The sequence below is a fragment of the Blennius ocellaris genome, assembly GCF_963422515.1.
Source record: "Blennius ocellaris genome assembly, chromosome: 4".
In the NCBI taxonomy this organism is placed as follows: Eukaryota; Metazoa; Chordata; class Actinopteri; order Blenniiformes; family Blenniidae; genus Blennius; species Blennius ocellaris.
This window is the reverse complement of record NC_137653.1, coordinates 4,986,954-5,000,682: the sequence shown is the minus strand read 5'-3', so window position 1 is coordinate 5,000,682 and position 13,729 is coordinate 4,986,954.

Below are 13,729 nucleotides of genomic sequence, written 5' to 3'. Positions count from 1 at the left end.
TCTGTTCTGTTCATGTTGTGCAATTAAAGACAGAACAATGATAAGTACAAAATGATGAATTGATCTCTAACTGAATCACTTCTGATCAGATCACTGGGTTTACCTGAATGCTGAGTGACGTGATCAGATTGATCACTTCACCGTGGCTGTACATGAAACCAAGAATATTGTATTCAGTCAGCGGATGTATCCCATAATGCTCCGCATTAAATCTTTAACATTTTTTGATATATTTTTTAAGAGCAGCATGTCTATCAAGCCACTGATCCTTTTTGTCCAAAACGATGCTCGCGAATAAGAATCAGCGGCGGAGGAAAACAACGGACTCCGATCGGACCGTGAACAGGCCGCCCACTCTGATTGAATTAGAATTTCATTCGGGAAAGAGCCAATCTAATCACATATAAGCGTGCGCATCACATAATTTTAATGGGATCACAGATTAATCTGATTACTCGTGGTCCATGAAACCTCCACCGCTGATTATCCATCCTTCACAGACTCAAAACGCTCTTCGCCACGGGACGAGTCGGAGGCTTTCCCCGCCTCCCACGGTTTTTTTTTCCCACAAAAAACGATTTTACAGCACGAGCGTGAGACACAAAGAGGTTCAAGGAGGGAATTACTTCACACAGGATGGAAAGCAAAATCTCTCCGCGTACATAAAAGTGTATTGCCGTGTCACAGAGGATGGAGCATTTGACTGAGGTTTTCATCAGGTTAAAAATCTGCTCATTTGACATTCAATCATTTATATGCTTAAGTTGGCAGAGCTATATTTTTTATAAGCACATTTAATGGCTTGGCATGATAGAAATGATCACATACGATTCAGTGACCAAGCCACTAACTTAAAACAAACTTTTTAATGCACTTTTATAAAGTGCTCAGCGGGTAAAATAAATTCAACCATGCAAGGAAAGTCAACAACAACGTAAAAATGTACATAATTAACCAAAAAAACGGCAACACAGGTTTAGCCAGAGACACTTTGTATTTACTCTTCTCAGAAACGGAGACGGGTTCTTCCACAGTTTTGAAAAGTGCCTCGCAGCTGATTTCGTGACGCACACAAGAAACATGTGAAGGAATTGTATGGGGAGGAAGTGACAGCAAATCTCTGATGTAAGGAGGAGCAAGGTCACTCTAAGCTCTCTGAGCCGGCAGGAGAACCTTCATTGTTGGAAGATACTGACATGATCATGAGGTTTTATTTCTTCTTCTTCTTCTTCTTTGTTTTAGTTAAAACTACAGCTTTCGTGAAGCAGTATGTCGCAAAATCAATACACCGGATTGTACGAAACAAACAAACCACGATTTGTTTGTCTAACTACTGTTGAAATCTTGATTTTGGTAACGATGCAGCCTTGAGGGTTCGAGCTCTTCTGGGATTATTAAACAATTCTTATCAGTCATAATTGTTATGGGATTTTTTTTTTTTTTTAATTCTTCTTCTTCTTTGGTCTTTGCAACAGGAGAAGTGTTTTTTTTAATATCTCAGCCTCTCTCAATTCGTCCCCCTTCATCTGCTGTGCACGTGCACACACACACACGCACACACACGCACACACACACACGCGCGCATACAGTATTTAAGTGCCTTCTTATCTCAGTTTTGCATCATCCCTGGTGACCTCTCAGTGTGTGTGTGTGAGAGGGTATGAGCATGAGTGTGTGTGATGGGGGTGTAGATCGCTATAAACACACACACACACACACACACACACACACACACACACACACACTGAGGCCAGCCTGGGATTGTCTCTGTGATGAAACCAGCAGTAATGTCTGCTGTTGGCATGACGACTCCATCCTCTGTGACATGAGGGTGCGTGCACTTGTATGCGTGTGTGTATACATGTTTGTGTGTGTGGGGGGGTGTTTTTAAAGAGAGGTCCGACCTTTGACCTCATCTATAAAAAAGAAAAAGAAAAAAAAAGCCCCAGCTTGTTATGAGATCTCACAACAAATTAAATAAAAAACACGAGCAGAACTTCAGTTTGGCTGTTGATGTTCTTTCAGCTTCCTTTGGTATTTTATAGTTTATTTAAATTTCATAGGGCAACTTTCTTTCCTGTTTTGCTGTGGGAACTATTGACGTTGAGTTTTAAAAGACTGCTTCCTGTCCTCTTCATCGCTGGTTTACTCTTCTTACGCCGGGGTCGTCCAGTACATTTGTCCAAGGAACAGAAGTTTTCACGGCAGACACTGAGGGAAAGTTTCTCTCAGAAGGTAAAAGTAAAATCACATTTTCCTAAATAATATGAATGGTCATTTTCTTTCACTTTTTTGTTAGTGTTAACAGGCTTTGAATACTGAAATTTCTCATTCAACACCTTATGGGACAAATAACTCATTTTTATTCCAAGTTAATAACAGAATGCATCACTTTTCTAAAACTTGGCCAAGAGCACAAACATCAGGACTGAAAACAATTAAATGTACTCCTATAAATGTACTAATGTAAAGGCTATTTTGTTTAACACTCCAGCGTCTCATCGCCTGAAAACTCCTCAATCAGAGCCTGACATTTGTTCTACCAATAAGATTTTGTCTTTTGACAAAACGATGAACGACTGCAAAACGACACGTAACAAAACACGGCACAGATTCCGTGACGGGCCGTTTGTCTGTCGATGGACAATGGGGCCATTTTCTGTTGCTTCTGGTGAGGACAGCTGCTTTTGTCGCACCTAAACATTTAGAACAGAAGAGATCATCCTGACTGTGCAAAAAAACAACAGACCACTGTCTGTGAGCAGAGTGCGATGCCACCCGTCGTGCTGTGATGATTATTCATGCACAGCGACACAATTACGAATGCAACAATATGTACAGTATTTTTCTGGAGGGAATTCCAAAGCGGCTGTGAGTCACTGGTATAATAACACACTTTTCCTTCATTTTTTAATTTGAGGTCGACTTGGGATTTCATGTTAAAGTCTTACTTTGTCATAAGTAAACCGTGGCGGCTGTGTTATCTGGACTACACGTGGTGCGGCGGGTCAGGCGGCTTATATTAATACTTGCCATCCATCCTGTGTAGTGTTTAATCCGGCGCTGGAGCCAATCCCAGCTTACTGGGCAGGATGCACCTGGACAGGTCGTCTGTCCATCAGTGAAATACATGCAACTTATACAACAGAGTGACTTACGGGCCAGAAAATACAGGTCGTTAAAAAGGTAATATATGTGCAAACATAAGACGACGGTCTGTCCGATGCTCCTGTTTTTGTAGCCGCTGGGATTCTGGTCTCCGTTAGCAGCCGTGAATTCTGCCCAGAATATTAAGTGTGAACACCTGTGAGGGAGAGCAGGACCTTTTAGATAGAGCGTCCAACATAATAAATCAAAACGCGTCGTCCTCTATGGTTCGTCTCTCCACACGTGTTGCATCAGCAGCTAATTAAGAGTCAGACCCTTCCTCCCATGAGACCCTCAGACCCCCCACCCCCACCCCCCCCATCCCCACATCCCCTGCAATTACAAATCTAAAACTACATAAATAAGAGCAGAGAAGGCGAGTCCATGTTTACTTTAATGATTCAGAAGAGCATCCCGGTGTTTCCGGCTGACAGAGGCTCTGCTCTTCACGTCTATTTTACACTTATAAAATAGGAGTAAGTAAAAATGAATTAATGCATTTAATCATGAGTTGTGTTTATTGTTGAATAAGTGTGAGTACGACCCTGACAGTGATTAAATACGCCTTTGTTATGGAAATCTTGTGTTTGGTCCCGTAAAGAAAGATGTGCAAGTTCACAGGCTGTTTCAAGGATGTCCTGTTGTCAACACTTTTAGAACCTCTGCGCCACTTTTTTTACAACCTTCAGTGTCGAGAAGTGCAGGAAGCACATTGATCTACTCAAAACAACTTGAAGAAAGCGTTAGACAAACTCCCGGACACCCGCTAAAAGGCTGAACTGTGACATCGTCTCTTCTTGCAAAAATAAAGTAACTTTTTTTAAAATTCTCTGTCGGATTCCTGTGTATTCTGAGGTTTTAAAAGTAAAGTCTCCAGACAACTTTTCTTTCATAATTCATTTTCATCACCATAATGCATCACAGCTCAGACGGTCTTTTTCCATCAGCATAATCGTGGTATATTGTCCAGCCTTGGTCAAAATATAATATAGAGTTTGTTATAAAAAAGTATACAATTCCTGCAATCAACCAGTTTTCTAATTATCTATTAACAAGATGGAGACAAAGTGATCAAGTTCTGCCCTGAGGTTGTGTTCCTGCATGTCAACCACCTGAATTAGAACCAAATATAGTGTTAATATTAAGATAATTTCATTTATGTCATCAATCCAACCGTCTTCTGTAATTTCTCCAAGGCCGTACGGGGCTGGAGCGCTGAGGAACAACCCTAATACTTAAACTTATCATTTAATTTAACAAGCATGTATTTAGTTTGTAAGAAAAAGTTAGATTACTTATAGAAAATCTACTTCATCAGGAGACTTAAAGGTCAAACTTAGTCCTTTGGCTGTGAGGTAACAGTGTTAAACCACTATGACATTGCGTCGCCCTCCAGCTCTTTAAACCGCATGGTCACGTGTCTGCTAACTAATAATATGTTCATAACAGTCACAGAATCCAAGTTTATACATGCTCAGAATGTGAAATGTGTCCAGAAAGTCTCAGGTATTCATTTTGCGTAAATATCATACGAATATAAAATAGTTGGACCCATTACTGTAAAGGATGAGACAAACAGCTGAATGAACCTTTTACACGTACTCAGTCACGTTTCCCATTTCAAAGTAATGTCTGAGTTGTGTTTTATTGAAAATCTGTACTTTTTAAAGTATATTTTTAGTGTAGGATTGTCATGTTTATGTCCCTTTTATATAATCTTGATTATATAATCTTGCAGATTCTTTTTCATGTTTCTATTTTAAATACCCTATAAAGGATTATAGAAGACGTGTTGTAAATGTCCAGATGTCTCAGAGTTCTGGTCAAACTTCTAAATATGGGAACAATTCACACCAGTGCAGTGAACGGATGTAGTTGAAACGTAATTTTCTATTTTTATATTAAAGCTGAGGCAAATCACTGATGATCACTTAGTTCAAATTAATTTTCAATTAAAAAAAGATTTACATGAACAGAAAAAAAGGTGAACTCTCTAAATGTCCAGAGTTCACGGAATCAAGAAGAGAGGATAAAATGTATTAGAGCGTATAAAAACCGAAACAATGTAAATATAGAAGCAGCATTAAATATTAATTCTCACGTTAACTCTCAAATGTGTGTGTATGTCCGTAGTTTAGTTGCTCTCCTGTGCAACCATCAAATGCAACTTCAGGCAATACCCTACAAACACACACACACACACACACGCACGCATGCACGCATACATACACACACACTCACAGACACACACACATACACACACATTCATACACACACACTCTCGCCCATCCGCCTCCGACTGAAACAAACAAAACAAACAAACACACACTCCCTCCATCACCATCCGGCTGCTTTCTGCCGTAACGAGGTGCAATCAACACGCAACGCTGACCAACACACACACACACACACACACACACACACACACACACACACACACACACACACACACACACACACACACACACACACACACACACACACACACACACACATACACACAGAGGCTGGTTGAAGGATGAAGTCAGCCTCTGATTGCAGAAGAGTTACAGAGTGTTGACGTGTGTGTGTGTGTGTGTGTGTGTGTGTGTGTGTGTGTGTGTGTGTGTGTGTGTGTGTGTGTGTGTGTGTGTGTGTGTGTGTGTGTGTGTGTGTGTGTGTGTGTGTGTGTGTTGACCTCATACTGCCATGATGTCACATCTATTACAGTTGCATTAACAGCAGCAGCAGCAGCAGGCTTCACTTTTCCACACTGCAAACTCTAAAAACATTTATAGAAAAAAAAGAAAAGAAAAAGAACTCAACAGTCATCAAAGACTTTTCTCCACAGTATATTTTATCTATTTTTGCTCCTATTTTAACAAAATATCCTGTTCAATACTGAATAATAAAACCTTTTAAAGGCTCACATGGACGAGAAGCAGACTGTGAACCGGCTGAAAACACTGAGGGAAACATTCCAGTTCGACCTCTGAAAGATTAACACAAAACTAATTAGGAGTACAAAGATGACAAACCCATTAATCAGTAACATCTCAAAGCTCCCTCCCCCCCAGAGTGCTATCTGCGGATATTTCAGTACCTTACATCTCAAAGAGCTATACTTTTTTTCCCAGCTTTTTTTTATTGAAGCATTTGCTTTCCTTTTTCTCGAAAAGCAATTTGCTGTTGTCCTGTTTAATCATCCATCACTTAACTATGTCGTATCAAAATGATATGACATATGTGTTGGGAATGTGCATTTTAAAATCTTTGTGTCTGAATGGTTCTGCTGGTTTTTCCAATTTATTTACAGTGTTTGTAAAGGCGATGCGTCATTCTGGTGAATTATTTTTCAAGGAAACGACTCTGAGCAGTAACGCCAGCAAGATAAACCAGCAGCAGCACCGTTGCACAACTATTAGAGTGAAAGAAATAGAAATAAATGCAGACGTCACAAAACATGGACACTTTCTCATAGAAAAGGTGAAAAATTCTGAGTTCTGTTGGAAGGTTCTAAAACACAAATTCTAAATCCCTGCCAATTTTCATTATGTGGATAATGAGACATTATTGCTGTCAACTTTTAACCAGTTAAATGAGTAAAAGAGAAAATCGTTTTAAACAGTTTTAAGTGTATGGTGAAAATAGTTTTCATTGCAAAAGGAGCTGAAGTGTCTGCAGCATTTCTCCACTCTACGCAGATGATTTTAATCTTTACAGTACTTTGGCCTAATTGTGGCTGTTCGCTTTAGATCGCATTTTGAAAATCACTATAAGCTCAAATATCTGTAGATTTCATGTAACTTTAGTTGAATGATCTTGCTGTTTTGATTTGAGGTGATATAATACCTACAATGTTGTTGTTTTTTTTAAGGGGAGCAGAAAAACTGATTAATGTATTCAATGGTGAATTTAATCCAGCACACGTGCTGATTGATACGCATGATAACAGCATTGCTTTATGTTTATGTTGCCTGTTTGTTGCTGGGATTTAAAAGCTCAGAATGCAAATGAAGCAGCTCCCAAGTTGGACTGCAATATTTTCATTTACTTACCGTTATAGTAAAATTAATTATTAAAACAAAAAGTTCTGTCCCTTTTTTTTTTCTTTTTGAACATCCAGGCATTTTAGAGCTCTTGAGTACTGAAGTGATTCTCACAAAAAGTATTTTCAACTGAGAAAAATCCCCCGTTTTAACTAAGAATGAACTTGTTGAATCAATAAACCCTAACTCTTCCAGCAAAAATCTGTTTCATAGTTTTAATCCAGTGAGTATTGGATATAGATTTAAATGCACACATTTGCCAAAGTTAAATGGAGACGTATGGAAATTAAAATATATATATATATTTCTTTATAATTATATTCTATTGCTTCAGCCGTGTTTAGTATCACCACTAGAGGTCACCACAAATCAAACCCTCTGGCTTCAGTAGTTCAGCTCGGGCCTTGTCGTCTCAACATCTAAATCTGCCTACCGACATTTAAATTCAAACGTCAACGTTGAAATATGCCGTGTAGTTTCTGTCACGCTGAGCAAAGAGGAGGGGGGACGTTGAGACGGCACAAACTTGAGGACAAAAGCTGCCATTTGATTGGCTGTTGCGGTGAATATGTTCTAAACCAGGCTGCGTGTCGGAGCCGATTGTTCACGTAAACACAGCGAATGTTTCAAAGAGATGTTTCTGTAACAAAAGCAGCCAGGTTATCTCATTCGTGCTCTATGTGTGTGTGTGTGTGTGTATGTGCGTGTTTGTGTGTCACTGAGATCTGTGAAGAATGTCAGTATGATGCAAGGCACACACAATCGCCAAAGTGGTGATGGATCAGTGGGAGGATTCCTGGTTCTGACACTCAGACAGTGAAGAGCCTCAGTCAGATCACACAGACTGTTAACTGAGTCAAAACACTGTTTCTCAGAGTCCGCCGCGTTGTCAAGGCTCCAGCTGCTTTATTATTATTATTTTTTCCATCAGCTCTGATCCGCCGTTGATAAACAGGGAAGGCAACTGTGTCATTATTTGTTCATAGTCACTGTTTGTTTCGGTCACCAGACGTGGAGCGCAACAGCTTTCTGCCAAAAGAGGGCGACAAACTCCACCATCGTGGACCCATTTTTCACCCCCCCCCCCCCCCCCCCCCCCATTAAAAAAAATTAGGATTTTTTTTTTTTATGTATCTGCAACATTTCCAGGAGAGCCAGGAATCTCAATAACAGCAATAAAGATTTTACATTAAAGTCTTTTATCTGGATGCGAAGCTGTACTTAAGCCTAAATGCAATCCTACTTCACTTGTATTCATTTATGATCGAGACCCAAACAGCTGGATCATAATAGACGTGATCCAGCTTGAAGCAGGTTTGAATACAGTTTTCCAGTAAAATAGATTATCGAATTCTCCAGCGGCTGCTTTCATGCTTAACATTTTAGCCCTACATCCTGTGAATATAATCAATTTACAGTTGGTATTAACTTATTGTCCCTTTTTTTTTTCTTCATTGTTTGACTTATTTGCAGCTGTAAGACAAGGTTTTTCTGTGTGTTTGCTATGTGGTGGAGCGGTGACCTGTCCAGGGTGTGTCCTGCCTTCACCCAGAGCACGTTGGGATTGACGTGACTAAACGATATAGAATATAGATGAATGGAAAACACATTGGATTTATTGTTGTCTGAATGGCCAAATATTCATGAAAGCAATTACATACGTCAAGATGCTTTTTTCTTTTTTAATATCTGAATTCACCGTCCAATGCAATTTTTAAACAATGAATAAGTCAATATCAGAGACAACATGGCAATTTTATTACAAAAAAACCCCACACCCTGACATTATGCTCTAAATACCCTTCAAAAAAAATGCCGACTACCAGAAAGCACATTGGCCTTATTGAAAACGAAGGTATTTGCTTTGTCACTGCTCCGAATTTCACGTTAGAAACTTTCCAAACTTGTGATCGTCACAAGTCATAAAAATCTTTTGTTCATGTTTTGCAAAAAAAAAAGCTGCAGGCCTGAATGTGCGAGGTTTATTTATAGTGATCATGAGAATTATTGGATGAAGCAGTTTTTTTAAGTGCTTCACAATCATTCTGGGTTATTTGTCTAATGATTCGCCTCACATGAGTCCACTGTGAAATCAAAGTTATGTCGTCGTAGAGCTGCTTTGTATTGTTTGCAGATTTGGTTTCTGTAATGTGTCGTGTCTGTAGTATGACAAAGTGATTCCCACACCACCTGCTTTTGAGAAGAGCTGAAAATAATATAATACTTTACTTATTAATAGAAACCTGAAAAGTGGTTCAAAGTTCAAATGTAAAAGATGAATGAAATTCGTGTGTGTGTGTGTGTGTGTGTGTGTGTGTGTGTGTGTGTGTGTGTGTGTGTGTGTGTGTGACCACACCGCCTGTCATATCGTAAAGCAGCATCTTCCTGATTAGTGCTGGTTGTCCACATAACACACACACACACACACACACACACAGATTCAGAGATAGAGAGCACCAAGGGTCAATAGTTGTTATTTTATTAAAAAATCTACTTTGGGATCTTCAACAATCAAATCTCTGACATTCTGTTACAAATTAATAAACGGCAAGGCAAATTTGTCTAGGAAGCATCATTCAAACAAAGAAAAACTTTACAAAGACTTAAGAGATATATCAATAAAAAAAATACATTAAAGCTTTAAAAGAAACTCATTAAATTAAACAAATAAGCTTTACCAGGAGCATAAACTAGTCAAACCTTTACCCTCTCTGGGACTCCAGTCAGAGTCTGTGCTCCCACTCCTTCGTAGGGGTACAAGGAAAATACAACCCCGTAATTAAAACTTGGAATTTACTTTCATTCATGAAGTACAAAGAGAAAAACCGTGAATTTAATCCTTCATTTAAGTACAAAGGGTAAAATTGCCCGAATTCTTTTGTTCGGTAGAAAAAGCAAAACTCGTGTATAAATATACGAAACCCCAAGTATTATCTCCACGTCTTTGTGTTTCCCACAAACACGCCCTACTTTGGGACCATGAAAGATACACATTATTCATTTTACCATATTTAACCATCGTATCTTGAGGTCGTCTAATCAGTGAACAGCACTGACTGCAAACACACAAACTACTTGGATCGCGACACCCCCTGAAGGTAACGACGGCACAGGGAGAGGAAATAAAACCTTCTCCCATGTACTTAGCGAAGCATCGAACAGAAAACGTGAGTCAGCTTCTCGTCAATCTATTGTCTTTACGCGCCGGCGTCAACGTGCGAGGAATCTGTCCCACTTACCCACAAACGGAAAGAAACAGCACATTGTTCACTGTGTCTGCAAATATCAACAGAGGTCCAGGGAGATTCAAATGCATTTTTTTTTACTCAATTGACATTACTTACATTAAAAAAAAAAAAAAACCTAGAATGAATATGTAAGGATTCATGAGCATTTCCGTGACGAAGATAAAGAATGCCATGGCAACGTTGTGCTTAAAGACGTACGTTCAACACCAAAGAACATGCAAAACTGCACACAGAGAAAAGTATTTGAACCGATGAGAACAGTCAGACAATCATTTCCCCTCAACATTCTTGAGAGAAAGATTCGGCCTCCTGACTGTCGCTGCTCAAACGCCGTCCAGTAATGTCGGTTTAACGCCGGCCGCTGAAGCAGCGGGAATAAAATACCCAGGAGTGGCTGCCCGTACGTCACATACGTCCAAGAATTCCAGATATCTGGGATGACATGTTAATGGAGCGGGTCACATTTTTCACATTTTGGCCGAGGTGGAGGAATGCGGTAATGCAGTGCCTTCGGCCGGGCGTTAAACACACGGACACGGGCCGCAGAGGAGGAGAAACCCGCCGTGGAACCTGCCGGTCAATTCAACACGTGACGATTAAAAAAGACATTTATCGGTTTAATCTTTCGTAGTAGTTTTTTTTTTTTCACACGTGCCAAAATACACTTTCAAAAATGGCGGAGTTACCCTGGAAACAATGGGTGCTTCCTAACAGCCCCTCCTGTCTCCTTTCCTATCCACTTTTTCCTTAACCCCTAATGTCACGGGGTTAAGGAAAGCCGTTAGGAGGCTTCCTTAAGGAGTTAGGGAAAGGCGATCACGTTGCTTTGACAGTCGGATCGCACTTCCAGGAGGTGGCGTCATAATAATCCGACGGGGGCGAAGGTTAGCGCTGACAAAAACGACAAATTTCAGGAAATAGACGACAAAAAGTGCATTTCTGCCACTTTCCCATTCTCACCACTGATGTGATCGCAAATATCACAAGGTTTGGATTGAAATCAAGAGGAAAGAAGCTGCCAGGTGAATAAATAACCAATCAAAGTGAGAATAGGCTGCACAATGACTTTGCTTTACTGCGTTCATTTAATAACATTTACATAACATTCATAGATGTGATCTCCCAGTCCATATCCTACTGAAGAGCAAATCCAACTCCGTCATCTGTACGTACAAATGGGCGCGTACTCGCCATTGTCGACAACAACAACAACAACAGCACCCACTAGTGGCCCTAAAGGAAAACTACATCACTTCCAGCGTTTCTCAAAACGTTGCCGTGCAGATGCAAAACCTTTCAGAACTTCTGCATTTTGACTTGATACGTTGTGTAAACAGGCTCTGGAACTTTTCAAAACCATCAGCAATCATGGATTGGAGTTTAATATAAGTTACCCGATTATCTTTCGCACAGTGAAACAGTTTACCAGCCTGTTTAGACACTATTTAACAAAAGTGTTTTATATAGGAGATATTGACGATCGTTTTGCAGGTTCGGACGACTCACAGGTATAATGTTCATTATTCTCAGTCACAGCAACATTATACATGAAGCATCCAGATTTTTGGTGTGTTTTTTTGAATACTATGCAATTCAGTAATAAGTAACAAACCCTCCAACACTGCTGATCCTTATCACATCCTTATAAGACCTCCACCGGAATGATTGGCTTTTTTCTCTGTAGTAAGAATACAATGTTGTGTATTCAAAGATTTTCGAAAACAGTTGTGCTTTTAATCCCAACCTTCCACGTGGCTTTGCCTCTTTTGTCGTCATTTTTTTAGTTTAATTACTTTTCATGAGAAACGTGAGTCTGACCTTAGCTTGTATTCCTCTTTGGCTGCGTGTCTCTAACCACCAGCTGTTCTTCTTTCATTACTCGGTAACTAGTTTCCGCATGGTTCTTGTTAGGTAACACACACGCACACACACACACACACACACACACACACACACACACATGCACACGCTCGCACGTGCCAAGCTAAACAGCAAGAGACTAAATAAAGCAGAAAAGCTCAAATTATTATTTTTCTTTTATTGTTAATCAAAGGACTTTTGTCTTTCCTCATATAAAGCTTCGTATATTTCTTCAATCTTGCTTTTTCTGATTTTTTTTTTGTTTTGTTTTCTGTAAGCTTTTAAATTTCTCACAAATGAAAAAGCTTACAGGTGGAAGTTGCTGGTTTTGACGAGTCAAACGAACAACGAAGCACAAGAGTGTGGAGGAAACCGTTGGGCTCCGCTCGTCGTCGCCGGTTCACAAGGTCCGTCGGGTCTCAGTCGGTTTTTAGGTCCCCATCAATCAGACCCACATGAGGTTCATTTGCAGCAGCTGACCAGCAGCAGAGGAACATGTGAGGTATGTTAGCGATCATGAGACTGAACCGGGCATTTTAATTAAAACTTTACTGACCAGCGAAATGCCGCTTGTTAAACTTCAACATCTCGGAGTCTAGAACTGGTTAAAGTTCAAATAATCAACAAGTCGCTGTAGAAGCCTTGTTTAGTTCAGTATTTCTCACATCGCGTGCTTAATGTGAAGGTCGTCAGCCTTTTATCTTACTTACGGCTACTAACTACTCGTCTGGTGCATAACCTCTATTCATACCCAGAAAATCCACCTTTTTTTTTTTCATCAAACAAGCAGTAACAAGTTGCTAAAAGACAAAATCCAACACCGTTAATCAAAACAAGATTTCTTTCCATTATTTCTAATAGTATTTTGCATCTTATTCAAAGGTTTACTCAACAGCTGCTTGCTGTAGCTTTACACATAAAACAAGTAGTCCTTTTCTGAAAACGCAAAACTTTTAAATCTGTTTTTCACAACATCGGTGCTCGGAGCCACTGAAAACGCTGAATTTCGAGGATGGCTCGAATTTTTTTTTGTTTTGAAAATGCTCCAAAGATAACTCAACTGTATGGCCGTGGTAATTGGTCCTTCTGCACATGCTCAGTCAATGGACAACAACAACAACGTTTGCCTCCACAGCGTCACGACTCCCATGTGCACGCGAAAGACGTAACGTAACAGGAAACGTAAACATCATATAAACAGACCCTTTGGTCGATTTGTGTCATTTCCCGACTCTGACAGCAGTAAATTGCACTTGTTTTCATCACCAGGATGACAAAGGTGTCACTATTTAACTGTGATTTAATGTTTTCAGTACTAACCCTAACCCTAAGCCTAAGCAGCATCAGAACCATTAGATGTATTATATCGGTATCGGCATTAGCAATAGGCAAAATTATTTAAAAAAAGTATATCGGCATGTTGGATACTGGCGCATGTGAAGTTTT